At 46.9% G+C, this 12,088-nt stretch overlaps 2 long non-coding RNA genes across 4 annotated transcripts; one reads left to right on the forward strand and one right to left on the reverse strand.

Annotated features, from left to right (window-relative positions):
* Positions 1-75: 75 nt before the first annotated feature.
* LOC119314512 lies at positions 76-1,236 on the reverse strand. The gene is made up of 3 exons (XR_005152338.1): positions 748-1,236; positions 429-492; positions 76-327 (listed from the first exon to the last, which is right to left on the reverse strand). It is a non-coding gene; the product is annotated as an uncharacterized LOC119314512 (long non-coding RNA).
* A 5,134-nt stretch (positions 1,237-6,370) lies between these two features.
* On the forward strand, positions 6,371-10,710 carry LOC119314783. Of its 3 annotated transcripts, XR_005152455.1 has the most exons (8): positions 6,371-6,653; positions 7,228-7,270; positions 7,355-7,778; positions 8,256-8,441; positions 8,922-9,006; positions 9,123-9,227; positions 10,245-10,327; positions 10,414-10,710. It is a non-coding gene; the product is annotated as an uncharacterized LOC119314783 (long non-coding RNA). The 3 variants fall into 3 exon arrangements; XR_005152454.1 differs by having other exon boundaries at positions 7,355-8,441; positions 8,861-9,006; XR_005152453.1 differs by having other exon boundaries at positions 7,355-8,441.
* Positions 10,711-12,088: the final 1,378 nt, after the last annotated feature.

The raw sequence follows: 12,088 nt of genomic DNA on the forward strand, positions 1-12,088 counted from the left end.
TAGATCATTCAACATAGTGTCCATCCGATCAGCCTCCGCAGCATCTACATAGTCTGTAATTTCAACATGCCCTTCACCATGTGCAGTCCAAACAGTATAATTCCGCTTGAAACCAAAATGACACATATCTAACTCTACATCATCCCTGTTCTTGCTCTCATAGTTTCGACATTTAGCACACGGACACTTAATCTTTCCATTCTGAACTACACTTGGCATAGAGAACGCAAAATCTATGAATTCTTTTGTCTTATTATACCACTCATCAGTTGATTTACTGTGAGTCCAACCACTATACATCCACCCATGCTCCGCCATTCAATAATGCTGTTTTGCACGATTTGGAATATATAACAGTTAATGATGTAATATGGCAATGAAGCAATTGCATTAAAAACCTAAGACATGTGGAAGAGTGGACATTGTACCTGTCAATGGAGAGGATTGTGCTCTGCGACACCACCACTTCTCAAACTTGGCCTTCACAACACACTACATAGACAGATGTCAACTAAAATATGAATTCCTTTGCACTGGGATCATAAAACAAAATATCTAGAACTGAATCATATAGTAATCACAATCTCCAGGGCTGCTGCACTCCAATCTTTGCAAAAGAACAGAAAATAACATTGTTTTAACCTAAAGAGAAATGCCAAATACTAAACAATGACCATTGTTGTTATACTAGTGAACTATCTGCTAGAGATTCTACATCCGTACTGAAAGCAATGTACCAGCTGCTACCTTTTTGGTGGTTTCGAGGCGCTGGACTAGAGGGAAGCAGGAGGACGAGGCAGGGAGGCGGATCTGCAAGACGAGTGCGCGTCGGTCGATGGGGAGGCACTGGAGTGGCTGGACGTCGAGGTGGGCTGCTGGACGTCAACAGGGTGGCGCTCGACTGCGAGGGAGGCGCCGGTCGATGCCGATGGAGTCGGCGCTGGACAGCAAGGGGGCGTCGGTCGATGGGGATGAGATGGCGTCGGATTGGCTGGACGTCGACGATGCGGATCTCCCTGGTAAGGGAGGCGCCGGTCGATTTGTGGATGTGGGCGGCGCGCTGGAGTGGATGTACAGCGAGGAGGATGGAGACGCCGCTAGAGGAGTGGGAGAGGCAGCGTGTGTGAGGTCAAGTGTTGGGTGCGGGGTGCGGCGGCGGCGCCGCCGGACGGGAGGCGGCGTCCATGGCGGGATTGGGAGGAGTGGCGGCGAGATGCAAGTGAGATGAGATGGGGACGACGGAGAAGACTAGTATTTAGGGATTTTGACCCGATCGTTCGTGACGTTGGGCCCATCCACGTCAGGAACGACCCACAATCCGCGCGAAACTTCTTCTGTAGTGGTAAAATCGCGCGCCTTATTCTCTCGTAGGCGAAAAGTTGGGCTGATATTTTTGCATACACGTTCCTGAAGGCTGGTGCACCGTCACGTACGTGCGCATCGAGGCATTCGCGAAGTGGATTGGCACCCTTCACGAGGACGCAGCTCCTCTGACGTACGGCGCACTCACTGACGTGTAGACCTGGACCCACGCGTCAGTGGCCCAACGTCAGGTGGCCGTACGTCAGGGGATCCGGCTCCCCTTCACGAGCGTGGCACACCTTCCTGACGGTTACGTCAATTCATGAACGTGATTATCGGGCCCTTCAGAATTGGGCTTATCTTTTCGCGTCGGGTGGCTCGTCCACGTCGGGAACCACTTTCATTCCTGAAGGAGGCCTCGGGCCCTTCACTGATGTAGTGGGCCGTCACGAAAAAGTCAGATTCTGGTAGTGGCAGGGCTGTGATTCCTACAGGAAAAAAAAGAGGGTGAAATTGATTACTTGATGAACTGAACTGCACACGGGCCAATTTGACAGCCATCAAGCAAACTTGAATTAAGACTCGACAGCTACCTGCTGAGCAATATCTGCTCGTAGGAGGCATGAATGCGGAGGCAGTAGCCAAGAAACGCTGTGGACGCTAGAAGACAGGGCCATAGCAGCCTGCTCGTGGCCCGCTCGGTCCGAGCCGGCTCGATCCTGGCCCGGTAAAGAAACCAGCCGGTCCGGGCTGTAGATTTCGGCCCGAAACTTCGTCAGTCCGGTCCGGTCTTTAACCAGGACCGCTCGCAGGACCGAGAAACTGCTGCATCTTCGGCTCTCTGCATGCGCCGCCGTTGTCTCCAAGGTCCTCACGCGGCCTACTCTCCAAGGCCATCCCCTCTCCAAGCACGGCTGGTGCACGCATGCACCAGCCGCATGCAGCAGCAGCGCGTATCACCAGCGCATGCAGCACTAGCACGCACACGCACAACACCACCACATAGCAACCATGGCCACCGGCCTCCTCGCGACGAACCATCATGTCTAGGAGTTCCTCCGTCGTGAGATCTTCATCCCCGCGCAAGGAATTGGCCGGATTCGTCCTGAAGCCGACGCCATGGTCCTCCTTCCCCGACTCCGGCCGCAGGCATTCTTCGTCGATTACGTCGCCATCACTGCTTTCACGGCCTCCCCGACGCCTGCATCGACTTCGCCGTGAGTTACCACCCCTTTCCCCTCTGTCTCCCCATCTGATTAGGTCCCCCAGCCATCTCTCGCTGAGGCCATGGTCAGCACCTCGCCGCCGGTGGTTGCAGAGCGGTCCTCTCGGTCCGGCTCGGGCTTCGCCATCACCGGTCCGGTCCGTGAAAATAGGACCGCCAGGCTGCTCGGTCCGGTCCGGTCCGGACCGCTGGCGGCCGGTCCAAATGTCGGCTCGGTGAGGGACCGGACCGGTCCGGACCGTGTCCACCTTGAACTGTGACGAGCTCGCCCACAAAAATTAAGGAGCAGAAAAAAAGCGTAGTCACAATGACCAAGCAGAAAAGAACTATAGAGGAACTCTCATCCGAGTTAAGAGATCCGTTCAACCAACGAATCACACAGGAAATGTGCAGCCACAGAAAGATAGCGCGGCCTGCGGACATAATTTCTGCGACGCCGATTGGGGAATAGTCTGCGATGGAGAGCATCATCCACAACAGGCAAGCAGCGGTGCCCAGGGCGATGACGCCTAGGAAGAAGTATAGTGGAGCATTGTCCTGCTTCTCGGCGGCAGGGGAGTTAGCCACGAAAAGGCTGTCCCCGTTAACCTGCCTATGCTGGGCGAGAGTGCTGCCGAAGACACCAGCAGCCAGCATAGAGTCAAGGTACATGATGACCATGCCGAGCACACCGCTCACAAGATTACCGGCAAAGTAAGCGAGAAGGCCACCGTATGAGAGGACAACGAAGATTAAGGTCAACTGAGTAGCCGCGGTGGAGAAGCCACAGGTGAAGCAAAACAGGCAGAGGACGAGGAAAAGCGAGAGGCTCCAGCCGGCGAGTACTGGCTCGCCGCCGGAGCACCTGAGCAGGACAGGGATCGTCACCGCAAGCACCAGTGAGAGGAAGAGCAGCTTGTGCAAGTCGCCACGGACGGCGGGCGTCTGGTGCCCGGTGGAACCTTTGGCCACTGGATCAGGGATGACGGCGTCCGACAAGATCTCATTCTGCTCCTCCGCGGAGAGGATCTCCTTATTTGCACTCCGGTGCGACGGAACTTCGCCCATCTGAGTGGCAGGTTAAGCAATGGCCGCCGAGGCGACGGCGGAGAGGGAAGCTAGCTAGGGTTTGGGGAGGGATTTCAGGGTCGGGGCGGCGGCTTGGAGAGAGATGGGTCGGGCTACTCGGGCCGAGACGCCCGCATGATTTATTGGGCGGACGTACCCCTTGTGTTCTCGCGACTTGTCCCTCGTAATTGCTTCACGTTCCACGTATTTTCTGGCCTTTGCATCCGAAACTACGACTCTGCTTATTTAATCGTAGGGTGATGGGCAAGCAAGCATCTATCGTAAGAGAAATTATATCGAACCTATAGCACAACTTCTTAGGACAATAAATTGGGCTATTTCTCCGCCCTTCAAACATCCTTACTCGTCAGCCGTTTTTTGTGTTTGGGGTATTCACGGTCGTCCGATGTTATTTCAAGTCGCCAAGTGGGCCAACTTTCTAATGAGTTGCTATTCCCATGGAATTTTTGGAAGTGTGTGGTTAATCTGGGTTTGTGGGTTTATTGTGGACCAATTAAACATGTCTAGGCGAGGACCTCGCGACTCGTACCCAGCTATCCCATTCGTATATAGAAGACGAATCTCCTTCTCGCTCTCACCCGCTCTAGTGGTTGTGCCACCACTGGCACGCCCACCACTTCTCCCTTCACCCGCTCCCTCACCCCTGCCTACGCAGCCATGTCGTTATCACCTTCTATCCTTCTTGCCGACTCGCCAATCCTCTTATCTCCTCCTTTCCATGTTATTCACTTCATCCTATAGCGGCAACACCCTCAGAACCCCACCCGTGGCGGCATGAAGTGAAACTGACGGGCCCTCTTCTTGTGGTGATGTAAAGTTACGATAAGTTGTGGTCTAAGGTGATGGCCACGCGTCATGGCCACCCCTCCTCACCTGCCAGCATGAGACGATGTTGAATGCTCATGGTAGTGCGAGGCGACGATGATGCTCACTAGGACCCCTCCTCTTGTGGCTGCTTGAGGTGATATCAATGGCTCAAGGCGGCCTGAGACAAACACAAAAACTATGGTAGATTCCCATCCCTTTCTCCAATTATCTCTTCCCTCTAGGTTTTCCTTAAGTATAACCATGGGAGTTTAGTCTTAAGCACAACTAGAAAGACTATCTCAAATTTGTCGTTAGATGCCATTTTCTATTTAGTTGTACCCTTCACTTAGCACGGTATTAAGTTGCACTTCGCAATGCAGGTTCTTGTTGTTTGCCATGTGATAGATGGGACCATGGGAACGCATTATCTATGCAATTTTATTCGAATGAAAGTGAATATCTTACTCCTTTCTCTATGAAAGATCTCCATACTAATACAAATGCATTTATGTTAGTTATTCCAAGTCTGCTTGCTCATACCATAATTTGTTGTCATGTCCCGATGTATAATTTATTACTGTAGTTAAAGGGTTAAAAAGAAGGAGAGTATTCATGAAATTCCTTCTAGCTCGGAGGATTCGGGGAACTCTTCCAGGTCGGATTGGACCTGTTGTGTCTTCATACGACATCTAAAGATCAAATTACGAGGATCAAACGAATAAAAGAATCTCTAGAAATTAGATATAAGATTCTTCAAACCCTTGAAGGTATATTTTCTTGGCTAGTATGAGTATTAGCATTCTTCTGGAAAAAAATAATACCTGACATGCATGCACATGTGCCAAACTAGCTCCAACCATAAATTGTGTAGAGGAATATTGGCAATGCAAAAACAATATCAACTTTTTTCTTATGAAATTGCGCAAGGTTAAACATGGTTTTTCTATTCTTTATACTCCTTCCTTCCCAAAGTATAGCTCATATTATTTCAGCTCGCATACCAAGGAGGTATTAAGAGAGGTCATTTTGGCTTCATGCATTGGCTCGTCGAGTTGTTGTCCCTAAATGATCCTACAAGCGTTGTGTTGCTGCACTTACGTATCCTGATACAAGGTATAATATGGGAAAATGTAAGTAAAAAACTAACAAGCATTTTATTTTGGGATGCAGGGAATACAACTACGAAGTGAAAACACGCTGAAAGTGATACATCGACGAATATAAATAGTAGAATATGCCTTATGTAAGTATCTTAAAAGAGGTAGTACCTCTACATAGATTTGTTAAGCGTCTTGAAAGTGCTCGTCCATAAAAGTTGTGGTGCAAAATATGTTCTCATTCCTAGTACCCCGGCCCTACGCTGCCCTAGCCAGAAAAGACTAGCAAGGCCATTCAACTAGCATGCTAACACAAGCCAACAACCTCTTGTCCCATCCTTTATTGAGCCACAATGTTCAATCATAAAAGTGATGATATGAAGTTTGTCATCACTGTGCATGGATCCTATATTGAACCCTTTAACAGTCGCGGCATGGGCGCCCGCTCACTGAGTGTCACGTCCGCAGGTTTTACTGTCGCGTTTTAGATTAGCCACAGTGGGAGTAACTTCAGCAGTAACTTCAAGTTCAACTAAGCAAATTTGTCTATGTGACAATGAGTTAATGAAGAGAGCGGTAGTTCTAGTAACTTACCTAGTTACTGTAACATCACATGTCTCAATGCAGTATGAGTCTATAACATAATAAATGGAGCTTTGTATGACGCCACACTTATGTTACTACCCACTATGAAGATAGTAACATAATCTAGGGATATGTGTATGTTACTAGTGTATGTTACTCTCCATTGTGGCTAGTCTTACTGTGCGAGAGGGAGCGATGCGGCTGGATCGTTGTGGTTGGGCCCACACCTCTTGATGAGGAGGAGTAGCTTTCTCAGATACATCGCACCTCGCTTCTTTTCCTCGTTTCCTCTACCGCCACGGCACGCAACCTCTCCTCGTCTTCCTCGCTCACGCGGACATCCACTCCTCGCTCTCGTCGCGCCGCCCCACCCATCCTCCGGTGCGGAGGAAGATAGCCATAGATTCGTGAGTAGAACGAGGAGGGAAACCATATTGGACCAGCAACGGCCGGATCCCCAAGGAGAATATGGCAGTGGGATGCAAGACGAAGCTAATCGGCGGCCGTGGCCGGTGGATGAGGCGGAGGGAGGCGACGGCGACGAGAAAAATCGGTCAACGATAGATAAAGTTAAGTACCAGCGCCGTTTTATCCCTATCCTCTTCTCCTCATTTGCGCCTTCTCCTATACCTATAGTCGCGGCGGCGCCCGGCGGTGGACGAGGCCTACACTGCGTGGTTCCCGTTCTCTCTCTTCCTGCCTGACCCTTTATTTAGGGATTATTTATGCTCGTTCTCCCCTATCCTCTCTCTCGGTTGCCTGCCTACCCCTGTTTCACCTCCAGATCTACTCATCGGGAGATTGATTCCGTGCGTTGAGAGGCTGGTAGGGGTGCTCGTTTAGCACATGATTTTTTTCTCACTTTTGATTCTTATAAGCCTTTTGGACTTAGGTAATCATTGGTACATGATGCAGGTTTGACGCTCTTGTTGATAATCATCCATACGTATTCTGGATGAAGTACACACATGTACACTCAGCTTTTTTTTTATCCTTTGCATATGAAAGCATGAGTACATATATCACAGTCGTCTGTAAATACCTAAAGTTCTTTGCTTCGTAAGAAATTGACCATTGCTAATTTGTGTTCACTTTTTACTTGTATGTGTGCGAATTTATGACTTGAATATTTTTTCCTACTAGGCTTCATTCAGACGATGGATTGTCTTGCTCTACTTCGAAACAGGTAAGTCGTGTCCTTTTTGGGTTTTAACCAACTGAAATGAAACCAAGATACAGTTGCTGCTGCACTTATGAGGAAATTGTACAGGGGAGAGACAGGCGGCTGTTGCAGAACAAGGGAAGGAGTAGCAGCAATCTGCTGTTTCAGTTGTATATGTCCGTTGAAGATAGCTCATACCCGTATCCTGAAGAAAGAAGGCAAAATAATCCATAACTATTTCTTGATAATAAAGTACATAGACATAGATATATAGCTCAATGGCTCCATGACGTTAGTTTGCAAAATAATCCATAATCATATATTGTTGTGGATAATTTTGCTATTAACAGTTATATGGATCCTTGCTGACTCAAGATAGATTCCAGATATACCTGGAATATGTTCATCCGGGTTCAGTTAATAAGTGCATTAGTCAACATTGTGTGCAATGATAGAATACGTTGTCCACAACTTCACCTCTCATATCCTTAAGGGTCTTGATTTCCTTCAGAGCCAAAAAAATTATGCACAGGTAATGTTTCCTTTTTGTTGTTCAATTTTTTATCTGATAATGATTTCTCGTTTGCTGTTTCCTTACTTTCTGAACCTAACCTTTTTGTTCTGTTGTTTACATTACCTCTTTTTTTTTCTTGTACAAATTGTCAGATTGCTTTGTCCTATTTTGCCCATACAAATGGACAAATGGTTAAGAACTTAGCAAGTACTTCCCTTTTATATGATGTAGATGTTAAGAATCCGCTCTTCAGTTTTGTAACAAAAATAGTACCCAAGTTTATAGATCTTTATTTCTTCTTGTCGATGACTGATTTCTGCACATATATTTACTGCCTATCTGCAAATGGATTTAAAGGAAAGATTTAGAAGGTGAAGGAACTGATGCAGGGCATTCTATATTCTCACTTTCCTAATCATTCTCCATGTACAGTGCAATACATGTATAGCTTTGGTGCTTTTTGTGCTGACAAGAATTCTCTGGGTGCTTTCATAGGCTTGCTGAACCATATTCTCTTTACTGAACTTGGCTTCATTCAAGAGATAATATGGAGTGAATTATTTGGACAATAAAACCTTCAGATTTCTGAAAAGTGAGGGTACTTTCCAACTACAATTGTAGGCAAGCACGGCTCTTATCATGTTTAAGAAGGGAGATCAATTCGGTTTGGCGTAGATGATGGTATGATCCTTTTTTATTGATTTATTATATGCCTTCATGACTTGTTTCATTCACTTTTCTGCTTTGTTTAGACCATACTTCAGTCTTCAGCCATACAAGATCATTTTATACTACTGTACTAGCATATGAACCATTCTTAGCTGAATCCTTTTTTCAAAAGCTTGCCAGTGGTCACTTTGACATTATCTCTGCAGTTTAGTTAATTACAAATTATCTGAATGGCTGATTTTAGCATGAACATGCAGTGTGCATAATCTAATTTTTTTTCATCATGTTCCATGGTGAGGGTCTATACTAAACAGGAGGAAATATGTGTATATTTTTGTTTTCAAGAAGATAAATCATACCTGCTGTGTGCATATTTGGCGAGGCAAATTCAAGAGTGTTTTTTGAACTAATTATGTTTGATATTTGTGTAGGTTTTAGAGTTGTGCAGATATATGTGATGGAATGTTGATATGTAGCATGACTTATGTCCAGGAATGCACCAAGAAAATAATGCAGTACACCTTAACGTTTGAAGTTTAGCAACGTGGATATGATGTTCATGATGAAACATTTCACGGTTAGTCCATGGTTACGATTATACAGGGCATCGACTTGTGCCTTCATTTCCATACTGGTGGTCTGGACAATACTATGACCTGATGATTTTGTTGACGACCAAATGTTGCTGGACAGTTTCATGAGTGGGCATCCGCACACACTACTCACGAGTGCTTTCAGCCACATCGATGTCCAGCACCTCTTCAACAATATGGTGGCCTCTACATCATCGGCTCAAGCGTAAGACCTTGTGTTCAGTCTTCTCATCTGTTGATGATGTAGAAATTAAACATATTTGTTTGTCAGGCATGCTTAGCTTCAGTGGAAAGGACTGATTAGTGAATTAACTGGTGTTGTTTCGGTTGTATTTGTATCACCTTGATGTAGTTGCATAATTCAGGAACTGAAACTAATTCAATCATTTTTCAAATTAAGGAATAAAGGAAGCTAACTTAGTGCTTTTTCAGACAAGGAAAGCTAATTCAGTCCGTTCCTGTATTGGTTATCTTGCCTGTATTGGCAGTTTGGCACTCAAACCAACATCATAATCTATGAGTTGCTGAAGTAGTATACGCTTTTGAAAAAATGCCTCTTTTTGGACTGGAAATATGTTATCAACACTTTCAAGCAAGTGTGTAGTACCACTCGTTCCAAAAATATATGCGGTCATGTTTAAGAAATAATATTATATTTGATAGGAGTGAATTGGCTCTAGTATGCTTTTATCCTTTGTTTTTCTTTATGCAGTGATAATAAAGATTACTCTAATTAAATTACTCTATTCACAGTAAAATCTTTTATATGAAGCAATGATGTCCTCTGGAAGAGACTATGATGTAACACATACATATAGCTATACAGACGGTAATAGTAAGAGCATATAGCTATACAAGTGACGGTTACAAGTTTGATAAAGCATGGGTGATCAGACGCACAAAGTAGTAAATGAATGAATGATTGATCATGTGGGTTATATTGTAATCGATTCCAGTGTGCGAGACAATAACCAAGAGTAGTCTACTTTATCATTTAAAAAATACCACTTACACCAAACGCCAGTGTAGTATCATGTTCATGTCAGAATCTAAGAGACTAAGGAACATAGGGAGTAGATGGTAATTATAGACATCAGAGAGGAATAAATTCAATCACATGTACTACTATATAGGGACTTTTGTAGATGCATGCTGCAGAAGCACATCCCTGTATGGAAAAAATTCACTTTATTAGAGTATCGACATGAATATGACGGTGCAGTGCAAGACGGTGTTGATCAACAGTGGTGGCCAAGGTGGCGGGAGACGATGATGACGAATGATATAGTGGTCAGTAGATAAAACGTAAGTGACACAGCGTTTGGTCTCTCTCCTCTCTTGGTCGCTTCTGCCTCTTCCTATATTCATGTTTCTTGTTCTTGCTTCGTCAGATGCCGTTCATCTTCATTGCTCACCAGGGGCCTCTTCGGCGGCTGATGTAGCATTAGTCAGCATAGGAGGAGAAATGGCTCTCACTGATTAGGATGTTGCACATCAGGTGAGCCGGTTGACGGGCCGTTCAATGCGTTGATCTTACTGATTTGTTTTTGACATATCCTCTGTGCTGCTGTATTTTCTGAATTAGTTGGTGGTTTATATTAGCAACTACTATTATTCTGTCACTTTTGAATCACCGGTACTGTATGTAGTTAGTCCTCTAAACTATAACACTATTGCCTTTGTGTTCATATAAGCCTCTTAATATCTATGATATCACTTTTTATTGATGTACTAAGTCTACTGCAATAACACTAAGTATAAATAGGTGACTGAAAGGGGTGCCTCCCGCCTGGCACCGCCCCAACTTTTTTTCAGGCGGCGCCACCAGGTGGCGCCCCAACCACTAGTATATTTATAGGGTCGCGCTATTCGTCACCCTGGGTAAGGAATAATTATTCTTCACCCCCCTCTATCACTACCGGAACAGGGCCCTATGCCGACGGCCAACTCTATGCCGACGGCCACCGTCGGCCTTGTCAGGGCTATGCCGACAGCCATGTCCAGGCCGTCGGCGTAATAAAGCCGTCGGGCTATCCAGACATATGCCGACGGCGACCGTTGGCCCAGAAAGGCCGTCGGCTTACCCAAACTTACGCCTACAGCGGCTGTCGACATATCTTGGCCGTCGGCATAGTTGCGGGCCCGGCGATCCCGCCGTGCCGTGCGGCTAACGGCGTCCGATCTATGCCGACGGCCCCTTACCACGTCATCGATCCGAGGCGCACCGACCACCACCTATGCCGACGGCTGCCGTCGGCATAGATGCCACATCATCGATCCGCAGCGCGCCGGCCATCTGCCCTATGCCGCATCTATGCCGACGGCTTTGCCGTCGGCATAGTTTTTTTCTTCCTTTTTTTCTTTTTTTTCTTTTTTTCATATCTATATTTTTTTCATAGTTTTTTTTTCTTTTTTTACCACGTCATCGATCTTTTTATCATAGTTCCCTTATCCACTTCCCAGTCACCCCCTCCACTTGTTATTTTTTTCTTTTTTTTCATAGCTATATTTTATGTTTTCTTAAATATTATTATTTGACTAACTTACATATAGTACGTGTTGACAACTGGGTGGTGTTGTGGCATGTCCGAAGAGGCGGTACGCGTCTTCGGTGCGTGGCCTCCCTCACGGACGGCGCCGCCGCCCGAACTTGGAGCGGGGAAACGGACGCGTCGGGTCTACACGGAGTGGATTTAGCTGTGGGTTTGGCCCAGATATTGCTCCCCGGTGTCCCTCTCGGCCGACCCGACACAACCAGGTGGAGAGGTCCACTGGTCAAAGCCCGTCCGTGGGAAGTCAAAGGGCTAGATCTCGTGGTGAAACGCTAAAGGATTAGGCGGGACGGGGGCCCTGGGGGTAGCAATGCCACCGGAGCGTCGTACCGGCCCCTCATACATGCGGGGTGGTGTTGTGGCATGTCTGAAGAGGCGACACGCGTCTCCGGGGCGTGGCCCCCCTCATGGACGGCCCCGCCGCCGGCACCGGTAGGGGGGAAACGGACGCGTCGGGTGTCCACGGAGTGGATGTAGCTGTGAGTTTGGCCCGGATGTTGCTCCCGGGTGTCCC

Source organism: Triticum dicoccoides, chromosome 6A (assembly GCF_002162155.2).
Source record: "Triticum dicoccoides isolate Atlit2015 ecotype Zavitan chromosome 6A, WEW_v2.0, whole genome shotgun sequence".
In the NCBI taxonomy this organism is placed as follows: domain Eukaryota; kingdom Viridiplantae; phylum Streptophyta; class Magnoliopsida; order Poales; family Poaceae; genus Triticum; species Triticum dicoccoides.